We start from the raw sequence: 11,127 nt of genomic DNA, 5'->3' as shown, positions 1-11,127 counted from the left end.
GAGTCGTCAAATTTGTTATCTCTGAACTAGCTTTTTTGAAAAGGCATCAAAGGCTACAAATGCGCATCCACAATGGCTATTTGCATAAAACCTATTTAGCGTCACAAAGATGCCCTGCAGGCTGCCTTACTTGATGCATACAGATTCGGAAAATCCCATGCAGACCACCTTCAAGACTGAAATAGCTGAGATCCCCCCATTGTATATCATGTCTTCATCTAATGAAGTAAAAAGGACATGCAGTGCTGCCGGAGAATCGATTGGTCTCATTCAGTCAGCATGAAGACACAGGCATTGCGGTTGTGGAGCTGATTCTGGCTGATAGCAGCCCATGTATGTGTGTGTGGCAGGCAGCTTTTTGCATGGCTGACAAGGCCATGACAGCAGAAAGTGATGAGCAAGAAGGCATAAAGAGAAGACTTGTTTGTTTTGTTGTACTTCTCTCTCCAGCACTGTCTTTGCCCAATGAAAGCTGCAGCATGATTGTGCTGTTTTGTGAAAGAACATATAAACACATACCATATGTGAAATAATGACTTTTTTCTTTTAAAAATTAATGTTTAGAATTTTACAACTCATTTATACAGAGTCTTTACCATTAAAACATACTTATTATAGTGTGAACCACAGGGGGCCCTTCTGTAACATTTTCAATCCCAAAATTATATCAAGAAAGTCAAAGCAAATATTTATTTATTAAATTAAACATCTCCACAAGGAACGAGTAGACACAGGAAGCAACCAAACCACAAATAAATAAAGATAAAATAAAGATAAAGATAAAATAACAAATCTGCTGCCCTTCATGGCCCGACTACATAGACTCCTGTCTGCTGGTGGGATGGTTAACTTACCATGATATAGCATGAAAGCCCTTCCTTTGTCACCTTGCATCTCTCTAGGCCATTGATAGTCAACAGGCCACCTGTGAGCCAAATCCAGCCTACAAGTCAAATTGAAGTGGCCCATTATGTAATAAATTAAACAGAAAAGTATATATATTATTTCAATTTAAAATCACTATTAGGGTAAATAACACCAGTGGCCTCTTCTTGTCCATCCCTTTTTATTCTTGTTCTACAGGCACTTAGTGGACTTGCTTTTTTCACTTCCACTCAAGTCACTAATTTGCCATTGGGGTTAGGGTGACCTTAGGTTTACAATACAGGGACACCAGGCTAGAATCCTCTTTTATGGCTGCGGGTGTACCTGCAATACATTCTCCTTCAGTTACACTTAAAGGCCTGTGTGTTGTTTCCACACAGCACGCCATTATAAGGTGCTTTTCATAGTACCTGTGGCCTTTAACAACATTTTTAAATATAATCTTTAGTGCATAAAGCACCTTTCACAGAGCTCACCATTATAGAGCCCTTTAAAACCAAGTAAGAGTACAATTTAAAGAACAGTATAAGATGATACATGAATTAAAAGCAGACAGGACTGATAATAGGATCTGACAATGTAAACGATCAACGTCAACAGACTAGACTGCTCACTCCCTATTGATACTAATTGTAATATACCAGAAAAATTACTCTGTTTTTATTTTACAAATACCAGGGTGCAAAGAGCACAATAAACGGGAAATGTACACCATACACTGTTTTAATATTTGTTTTAATATTCAGTTAACAAGTAATCCATCCTGGTAACACACTGAAGAGTCTTGTATTGAACCCAAGCAGTGGCACCAAGTAACTACCGTCCATGCTGTGTATTCAAGCTGTGACTATGCAGGTTAAAACTATGTCACATTATGTGACTTTTGCAGTGATTTTCAGTCATGGCCTTCATTTGGATAATCTTCGTGAGTTGGAGGCAGTTGGCATTGTGCTCCCGTGAAGCTACTTGTATAAAGAGACACACCTGGCGACTCTCTCCAACAAGTCTGTGACTCATTCCAAAAATTTCAAACAGGTTTGATTTTGTCTTTAGTTGTAGAGGTGGACTCTGTGTGCATGAGAGCTGACAACCAATGAATGCTCATTCTGAAGAGGATTGCATATAATACAGGAGGAATAGGGAATACAGGTGTTTTGGACCTCAGAAACAGAATAGAAACTTGTCTGTCACATACTATGACGGAATGGAAAAAACAATATCAATAAGTTTGTGGGCTGTGCAGGCAGAGTTCTAGAACCTTCTCAATCCATTTCAGAATTATGGGGGGGGGCGAAGGCTATCTCACCAGAATTGGTCAAAAGACTGAAAAAAAGGCCTGGACAGGACTCCAGTCTATCACAAGGACCACTCTCTCACACACACCTATAAACACATACATACACACACACCCCATATTCACACATATGACTATTTGCAATTTTCAATTAGCATAATCGAAATATAAATAAGCAAAAATAAAAATCTTCTTTGCTTGAGCATCTCTAGCTGTAGTCATTTTCATGAAATGGTACTATAGTAAATTAACCATTAGGGATCGATGTGCTTTCGATCATTAGCTTTAGAATTAGTGAAAACTTATGCTTATCTCTCTATTTTATAAAAAAATTCCTGGGATGAGACAAGACTTTTTAGCCTGGGATGAGACATGATTTTTTCAGAGAGATACTTTTATGTCCCGCGAGACTAAGACAAAGAGTAGATGTCAAAGTAGAACAGCGTAAAGACATTCAAAAACGTTGGCGCAATACACATGCAGAGCAGGTTAGAAATAATGAAAGTACAAAAATTCGAAACTTTCAAAAAAATGACAGTAAAGATTGCATTAGCACAAACAAATGAAAATTATTACTCGGTAAAATAACGAACAGTGAAAAGAGATCGAATATATTGTTTGGATTTAAACTTTAAGTCGGAGACTTGTAGATCGTCTAATTCGTGTGGCCATCAGGGAAAAGTAGTATTTCTTCCCAATGTAGAGGTGTATCCACGAGAATTAAAAGATTTGTTGTTTGGTGAAAGTGAAATCCACATACTTGAGTGGCAGAGATGCGAAGTGGCTGGTGCGTAGCGCAGGCCGGGATGTTGGAGAGCGAAGCGAGCAGGGGGTGAAGCCCCTAGTATTGTTATATTTAAGTAGTTTAAAAACCCTCATTTACTTGTCAGTATAAAGGTTGCTTTTTGCTTGCAAGCAGCCTGTCTTTCTTTCTAGCTGGTAGAGTTTTTCATGAACTTGTATTAGGATATTTTTGTTGTTAGTAGCAGCTACTGGAGGCGAAAAACAGGGAAATATATAAGTTGGTGTAACTGCTGTGATGGTAAAACTGAAACAGTGATCTAATTTGTAGTTGAAGTCGCACAGAAAGTTTTGCCGTTTAAGGTTAGATGAGTTTGCAAATTCGACAATGCTTTGCAATTGGAAATTTTAAAAGTGTGTACAGCATGATCTGTTCAAGATATTTCAACAAAAATGGGACTGTCTTGACAAATGTCCTCAAAAAATAAGACTGGTCCAAAGGGTGCCGAGTTGTTTCATGTGGACAGATTAACAGACAGACATGGCTATCACAATAGGTGCTTCGTGCATAAATTGCAAAGTCACCCAAAAGGGCCTGAGATTGCAGCTTAACTCACCCATACTGGTTAACCATTTGTACAGTGCCAGCTCTGGCTGTGAAAAAAAGGGATGATCATGCCTGTGCTGAATGGTCAGGATTCAACCACTAAAGTTGACATGAATTTTCAACCATTTAAATTGACATGGGCCTAACATACCCCACGATTAGAATTGACATTAGCTGTACATACTGTAGATCTTGCAGCCAACACTACCTCCAGGTCTGATTTCAAAACTTGTGTCAGTACAATTTTTTTAAGCAAACACCCCCAGGGAGATTCATTGTGGATTGTTCCTTGTCTAGTCAAAACTGCTTGTTCAATGTAAATCTACTAGGTGTTCAGTCTCCCCGACAAGTGAGTTACATAACCTCCTGTGTACCTGAAGGATTCAGTGATACATTTGATGATGATGCCATGCATGAGCCTCCATTTAAAAACTAGGCCTCAAGGCCCCAGATGAGGCCTAACTATAAAAATAAGCCTTTCCCCAAACTCAAGAAGCAGGATTTGAGACCTACACAGACAAAGGAATCAGGATTAAATTTTATACTTGCTAAGGGAGAAGGTAATTTAGAAAACTTCTGACTCATAATTACAAAAATATAAAGGTAATTTTAGAGGTTGCTACAGAAAAACATTCCATAACAAAATCAGGTCAAAGGTTCAAAAGTCATCAAAAAGATATGCCTAAAAAAATCAAACCCCAAACCAAACTAAATCAAGCCTGTAATCTACCAATCCAAATCCTGCAATAATCCAGAATCAGAAAAACAGGAAACAAAGAGCCAAACAGACATGAGTGAACCCTCAATGCCTCAGCCCTGACATTAAGGCTGTTACTGGCTTATATGAGCCTGGCAGATGTCCCATAATTTCATCATCAGGAGGTCTCATCACCTTAGACTCAACATCAAGAGGACTAGGTATAAAGAGTAAAAATATATGATTAATGAAAACAACCAAACAGCACCTTTGAATAATAATAAAATACAAATATATTCCATAGTATAAAATGAAACAAGATGTGTGATGAACAATAAAGTAAATAAATAAATAAAAAAAAAACTTGAGCCAGGGATAAAACTCTGTCTGCAGCATAACATAGCATACTCACCCACACCATGCCCATTTAGATGTATGTGGAATATTGTAGGGGCATTAGTGTCCCAGAAGGAAAGTAACATGAACAAATACAGGGGTCAAACCGGGGTCCAAGCAATTAAACTGCTTATGCCAGTGTGGCATATTTAAGCATACCTGTGGCTTACAAAGACAAATTAAAAATGAAATTAGATTCCTGGGTGGGGCTGTGTTCATATTGTATAACTAAAAACACAATGCAGCTAATTCTCAAACTGCTGCCTGCCGCCACTCATTCCATTGACGCTGCTTACATGCCAAGTAGGAGCAGGTGCACTCAAACTGTAATGCTAAGCTTTCTAGTGTTTATATTTGTTCTTCTTCTTTCAAAGGCAGTTGTAGGACAACTAAAATATTTCAAAATATTCACAAGACAAGTTGATTTGTAAGGGGACATTAGTTGGATTTTCAGATTGTTTTATTTGCTATATTAACTCCCAGCCTGTTTTTACCCTATTGTAGCCCCTGAAACCCACCTAGCAGGTAAGTGTGTCAGCTCCAGGGTGTTTGTTGACACATTTCGAGCACCTACTCAGATTATCACCTGGTCAGAGGACATAGCCTGCTTGTGTAGTTAAAAAGCCACTGAACTGCATGCAGTCTGTCAAAGCTAAGCAGTGGCAAGAGCTGATAACTCAGCTGATACAGCCGCACATGACTCAGGTATATAATTCTGGTTATAGATTAGACAGTCGCTATCGGTGCACACCACTGCTGCAAGGTACAAGGTGCAGAAGAAGGCAACCATATTGACCCTGCTGTGTTCTGCAGTAAAACTCAGACCTTTACAGTTGTAGTTTTCAGAAAGACCTGTCATTACTGCCTAGTGTTACTTGCCAGTAAAAAAAAAAAAAAAAAACATTTGGTTCAAATAGTCATGGCTACCCTGACTCCAGATTTATAGGAAATTTACAGAACAGTTCAGTTATAACTCTTGGATCCTCCACTACAAAGGTGCACTGGAACAAATGGAGGTCAAAGTATCAGAACGAATAAGTAACCAAGGAAGGGTGGGCACAAAGGACGAGCTGTGTGCTAAAATGAACATGACCAACGGGCACACTTCTTTGTGCTGGGAGTCTGGGTACCTGCATACTTTACTCCAGCCTTAAAATTTGTCTATTTTAACTTTGTTTCATTGCTTGTCTAAATAAATGCTGATAGATAGATAGATAGATAGATAGATAGATAGATAGATAGATAGATAGATAGATAGATAGATAGATAGATAGATAGATAGATAGATAGATAGTGTGATAATAAGAGACACGAGACATGGCAAATGTTTGGGGCAGCCACCCATATAATTCTGTATCCTGGCTGCAAAAAGTAATTGTTGAGGTTGAGTCAAGTTTACAAGACAGAGTCCAAAACAGAACTGAATTCCAGGGGAAAGGAGTGAGGCTTTATAGGAAGTCTGGTGGAAGTGATGTCATCCTTGGGGCCAGGACCGGAAGTGATGTCGTCCTCGGGGCTGGGACCAGAAGTGCCGTGTCTTGAATCGAAGCAGTGGCTCCTGATGGGTTTTCCGGGGAAAGGTCTGCAGGGAGCTCAGAAAGAGCGTTAGTGCACCCCGCCACCCCCTGGGCAGATGTATTACCATCTTTAATTGTTCCCAGGAGGACCTTTGGCAATATGCTGACACACTGTAAGTGCTAGATAGCCTAATAATACTCATAATAATAATAATACAGTTGTACAGCCATTTTATAAACCATCTCATTCTAAATGAAGACCCTAAGGTGTCAGGCTGTAGGCTGTAAGGGTGTACTCTCACACATCAATTAACTAACATCCAAGTGTGTGGTAGGTAGAATAACCTGGACATAAAAGACAATGAGTCACATCAACAGGGAGAGACCAATCTGAGGTCCAGACCTTGGTTTCTGAAGTTTTGCTTTCAGTACATACTCTTGTTTGATCCAGCGTCTTAGAGATTTCAGTATTAGGTTATCTGGGAGCTCCAAAAAGGTCCAATGTGAGTTAGTAGGTTGGTGTATGTGTGGACTGCAATTTAATTTAGGATGGGCTTGATGTCTTGAAGTTGATGCTGCCATTTCCAACTTTCTGGACAAAGCAGGTTTAGAAAATGTGCCTATTGGGCTAAAAGAGAAAATTCAGCATGTAGATCTGAAACACGATCAGCAGTTTTCTTATTGCATTCATGATGTTCTCTCTACAGGCCCTCATTAGTATGCCCATTGAGGACACTAACCCTAACCCTATCCATTATCCACAGCTAAATGTACCTAAGCACCTAAGCTTAACCTTAACCATAACCCTTCTCTCCTCTTTATTTCCCAGGTCCACTTCCAGTTTGCTCAGCTTGTGTTACTATTATTGTTAACAAAAATAACCCTGGCCTCACCTTCACATGAATAACACATCCATTTTCAAACACACAAGGACAACATGAATAATGAAATATTTAGTCCCACTGGTATGGTGCTGTGCTATTCAAGCTGCTGACCACCATTCCACTTTACAGCTACTCCCATTTTTACAGCATGTCCAGGAAAACATGTCGCATGATTAACTTTTTTTAGACATATTTACATATTTGAAACATCTTTTTGTTGCTTGCTGATTCTTAAATTCCTTTATCCTGGTATGCCAAGAGAAAGAACTAGAGAGCTGAAGAAGGCTGTAGAAACTGAACAAGTAGCAGGAAGAGAAAGCAACCTTTGTTCGTCTGGCACAGGCGAGCTTTAGCGACTGTTATTTATCAGGGGATTTCAGCAATCAAAAATGTAACGCAGTAACTCAGACTTTGCTTCTTAGTTACCTACACTTGGAAAAGAAGGCTTCTTCTGGCGTAGAACTTCTCTGCCCGTGTTTGGTGTATGCCTCATCATTTTTTGCTGTCCTTTTGTACTTTTATGGGCTCTTACTTTATAAGGTGTGGTGTCAAACCATGGTGAGTCTGCGTGTTTTTTCTTTTGTAAGATTGTCTGGGCAGAGCTTGTGTGACTGGATTAAAAATGAGTGAAATGTACAGTTTTTAAAGTAATATATGGTTTATTTGGAATAGTAATAAATTGTAGCTACAGTCAACTCTAACCCAAACCCCTCCACTAGCAGACTAGCCTAGGTCAGTTCTATTGCACCTTTCACACTAATTAAATAAGATGTTTAGTTATTTTTGAATAAAAGATTGACTGTAATTGAAATTTGTGACTGTTGTGGTTTAAATATGTCCCAAGTGTTTTTCCTGGGCTTCAGAATGGAGAGTCAGATATCTATTATAAACAGGGTGATGGTTGGTTAGCTTTAAAATTTAGAAAAAAGGCTAATGTCCAAGTGAAGACAGCATAAATGGGGCTTAAATGAAAGGATAGTCATGCTGGTTGTATAAAAAAAGAAAAATAACAATAGAAATAGGCAAAGCCAAAACTGAAACTGACTTTGTAGTTGATGAGAACATAAAATCCTAACCATAACCAATTATTTCTTTTCCTAAGTATGCACTTTAGCGAAGGTTTTTAATCATTTGTGTAGTAGTGTTTCCCAAAGTTTGGACTCTTGACAAAATGTGCCATCTGTGTTATATGAATGGACAATAATAACGCAAGCTGCTGTCTGATCACATGGCTAGTGATGGCACCATTACTATAAACAATATGGTGTCATTCACAATATTAAACCCATTAACAAAATGACACCATGATGACATTATCAAAACAATGAGGAATTACATTACAATGGCATAATTTTGTGCAAATATTATGACAATGATGAATACAAACACAAACAGTTATGCAGATAGATAGATAGATAGATAGATAGATAGATAGATAGATAGATAGATAGATAGATAGATAGATAGATAGATAGATAGATAGATAGATAGATAGATAGATAGATTATTCAGCAACCTTATGACTTTGTGGGTAGAAACTGTCCCTTAATTTACAAGTGCAAATGCACTGATACTTTGCACCTGATACTTTGCTTACTGTGAATAAACAGAAACCAACTAAGTCAATAAAGGAAATGCTATAAAATTAAATTATGAACTTTCCTTTTAGTCCAAAAATTCTATAACGGAAATTGCATTCCTTTATTTTCAGTATTCAATTGCTCTACTATGTAAGTTCAATAGTACTATTCTTGATGAGGACAAGTTACAGTCAAGAACACTGCTTAACAGCAAAGACTGTAAAACATAGCTAGGACACCATAAACGCATCACATTATATTATATTATATATATGATATTATTATTATTATTATTTAGTATCTTGACTTTGCCTGATACACTCCAATTTGGTGATGCACCTTCAGCGACTTGAAAAAGTGCCAAAGACATAAGTGAAATTAGGATATAAGAAAGAAAACAGATAGATAGATAGATAGATAGATAGATAGATAGATAGATAGATAGATAGATAGATAGATAGATAGATAGATAGATAGATGCCATGTACACTTATTAATAAAGCTTTTTTGTCTCTAGAATGCCTTCAATACAGGGACAACCTCTACCACCCAAGACTGTGCATTAGATCTGGAAATGATAACAGATAATGCAAGAGTAGAAGTTGACAAAATTCTGAAGAAAGAAGAAGTTCTTGATGTCCTTCTAGCTAAATCAGAGGATCTCAAGAATTCAGTGAGTGTCATACATCATCATCCTCGGTGGGGATGGTGATTGTTTCTTTTCAGTTACCTCTTTAAATATGCAATATTGTTAACAGCCATGACTGTCAAGTAATTAAGACTTACATTAAAGAGCTCCTTACAATATGAGCACAATGACAATACCTTCAAAAAGCACAGCAGGGTGATTACCCAGATGGTTACTCTGTAAAGGTGTGTGTAAAGCAGTTTATTCTGAATTGCTGGTTGGACTTGCTCAGAGTCACTGTACCTTCTTTGAAGCAAATTTGGGTTTGCTAATTTTATAGTAAGAGAGCAAAGCATCCCCCTTAGGCAGCTCAGTGAAAAGAGAACTCACAATTTCTTCCATTCTATTGACTGTTTTTCTGTGAACACACTAATGAATAGCAGGGGAATGACTTTTTCTTATTTGGATCTCTTTTGCAGGTTGGAGTTTTCAAAAAAACACCACATAAAACAACATTAGCGTCTCATTGTACTAGGACCCGAGTGTTGATTGGCACTGCCGTCCTGATGGTGGCTGTGGTTCTTCTTATCTTGGTCATTCTTTTTGCCACCAATGTTATTCCAACATAATGTCACTGTCTGCTGTTATTCTTCTTTAGAAAGAAATACTTGATCCACCATTAAGGTTTCCTAACTGATGTCTTGTATTCTTCCACTCTTGGCTACTTTAAAATTTTGGACTATGCCAGGCAGGCAACATGTAAAGAGCTGAACTTCCTGTTAACTCAGTTAACTTATGGGTACAGTTGTCAGGCAAAAACAGCCAAACTCAAGACCTGTGAAGAATGGAGGAAGAATTGAAGAAATAGTTTAGACAGGGCATACTAAACAGCACTTCAAGGTACCATGAAGAACTGCCTCCTTTACTACTATTGTCTATGTCTGGTTTAACAGCAGAGATACATAGCAGGTATACTCACATTGACTGGCTGGCTGGCATCTAGAGCTGGGCCTGGAGAGATACCTAGGTGGAAGGAAAAGAATTATGAAGGCAACGGCGACCTTTGGGTACTGAAGATTCATGTTGCAGTTCCAGATCTCTGGTTCTGGTACCGGATGTTGAGGCTTTACCAGGTTTGCTTTACCTGTCACAGGCCACTGTCCCACTGACCAGTATTTAAAATCTCCAACCCTGCTTAAACCTTCAATGAAAACCTTAACTTGACACCTTCTTCAGCTGAACCTTTGAGACCAGATAAATGTAAAAATCGAGAGCAGACCAAGTTAATATCAAGACAGGTCATTTTATATAACCACAGAAAATAAAACAGAAAGATAAATGATTAAATGCAAATAATATCTAATGTAATACTTTAACTTGTTACCTGCTTTAACTGTTAACTTCTATAGTACAATTAAAATGTAACAAAGAAAATTATTATTTTTTTTATTTTATTGATTTTATTGTAATCATTCCATACAAATAGATCAATTTTTACAAAAAAATAGGATTGAAAACAAATCAACCCCCACCCCTGATAAAGAGAGCATGGCCAATGGACTAAAACTTAAAAATAGTAAAAATAAATAAATTGAAGAGTTTAATAGGCGGATACAGATAAATGGAGAAGAAAAAGAAATGGGGAGAGAATCTACTTCCTCAGTGCTTTAAGAGCTTATTCTAAAATATTATTGATTAGATCCTGCCAGGTTTTGAAAAAGTTCTGTACAGATCCTCTAACTGAGAAATTGATTTTTTTCAATTTCAAATAATATAGAACATTAATTACCCACTGACTTAAAAGAGGAGCGTTAGAATTCTTCCAGTTTAGCAAAATAAGTCTGTGTGCCAATAGTGTAGTGAAGACAATTAGTTTGTTTGTCCTTCTCCACTTTAAA

General features: G+C 37.7%; 1 long non-coding RNA gene across 1 annotated transcript; it reads left to right on the top strand.

Moving 5' to 3' along the window:
- The first annotated feature begins 7,242 nt into the window (after window positions 1-7,242).
- On the top strand, window positions 7,243-10,783 carry LOC114655130 (uncharacterized). Its single transcript, XR_003716825.2, has 3 exons — window positions 7,243-7,579; window positions 9,119-9,274; window positions 9,709-10,783. It is a non-coding gene; the product is annotated as an uncharacterized LOC114655130 (long non-coding RNA).
- Window positions 10,784-11,127: the final 344 nt, after the last annotated feature.

This window comes from Erpetoichthys calabaricus, chromosome 7 (genome assembly GCF_900747795.2).
Source record: "Erpetoichthys calabaricus chromosome 7, fErpCal1.3, whole genome shotgun sequence".
NCBI lineage: Eukaryota > Metazoa > Chordata > Cladistia > Polypteriformes > Polypteridae > Erpetoichthys > Erpetoichthys calabaricus.
This window is presented reverse-complemented; position numbering and strand designations above follow the sequence as displayed.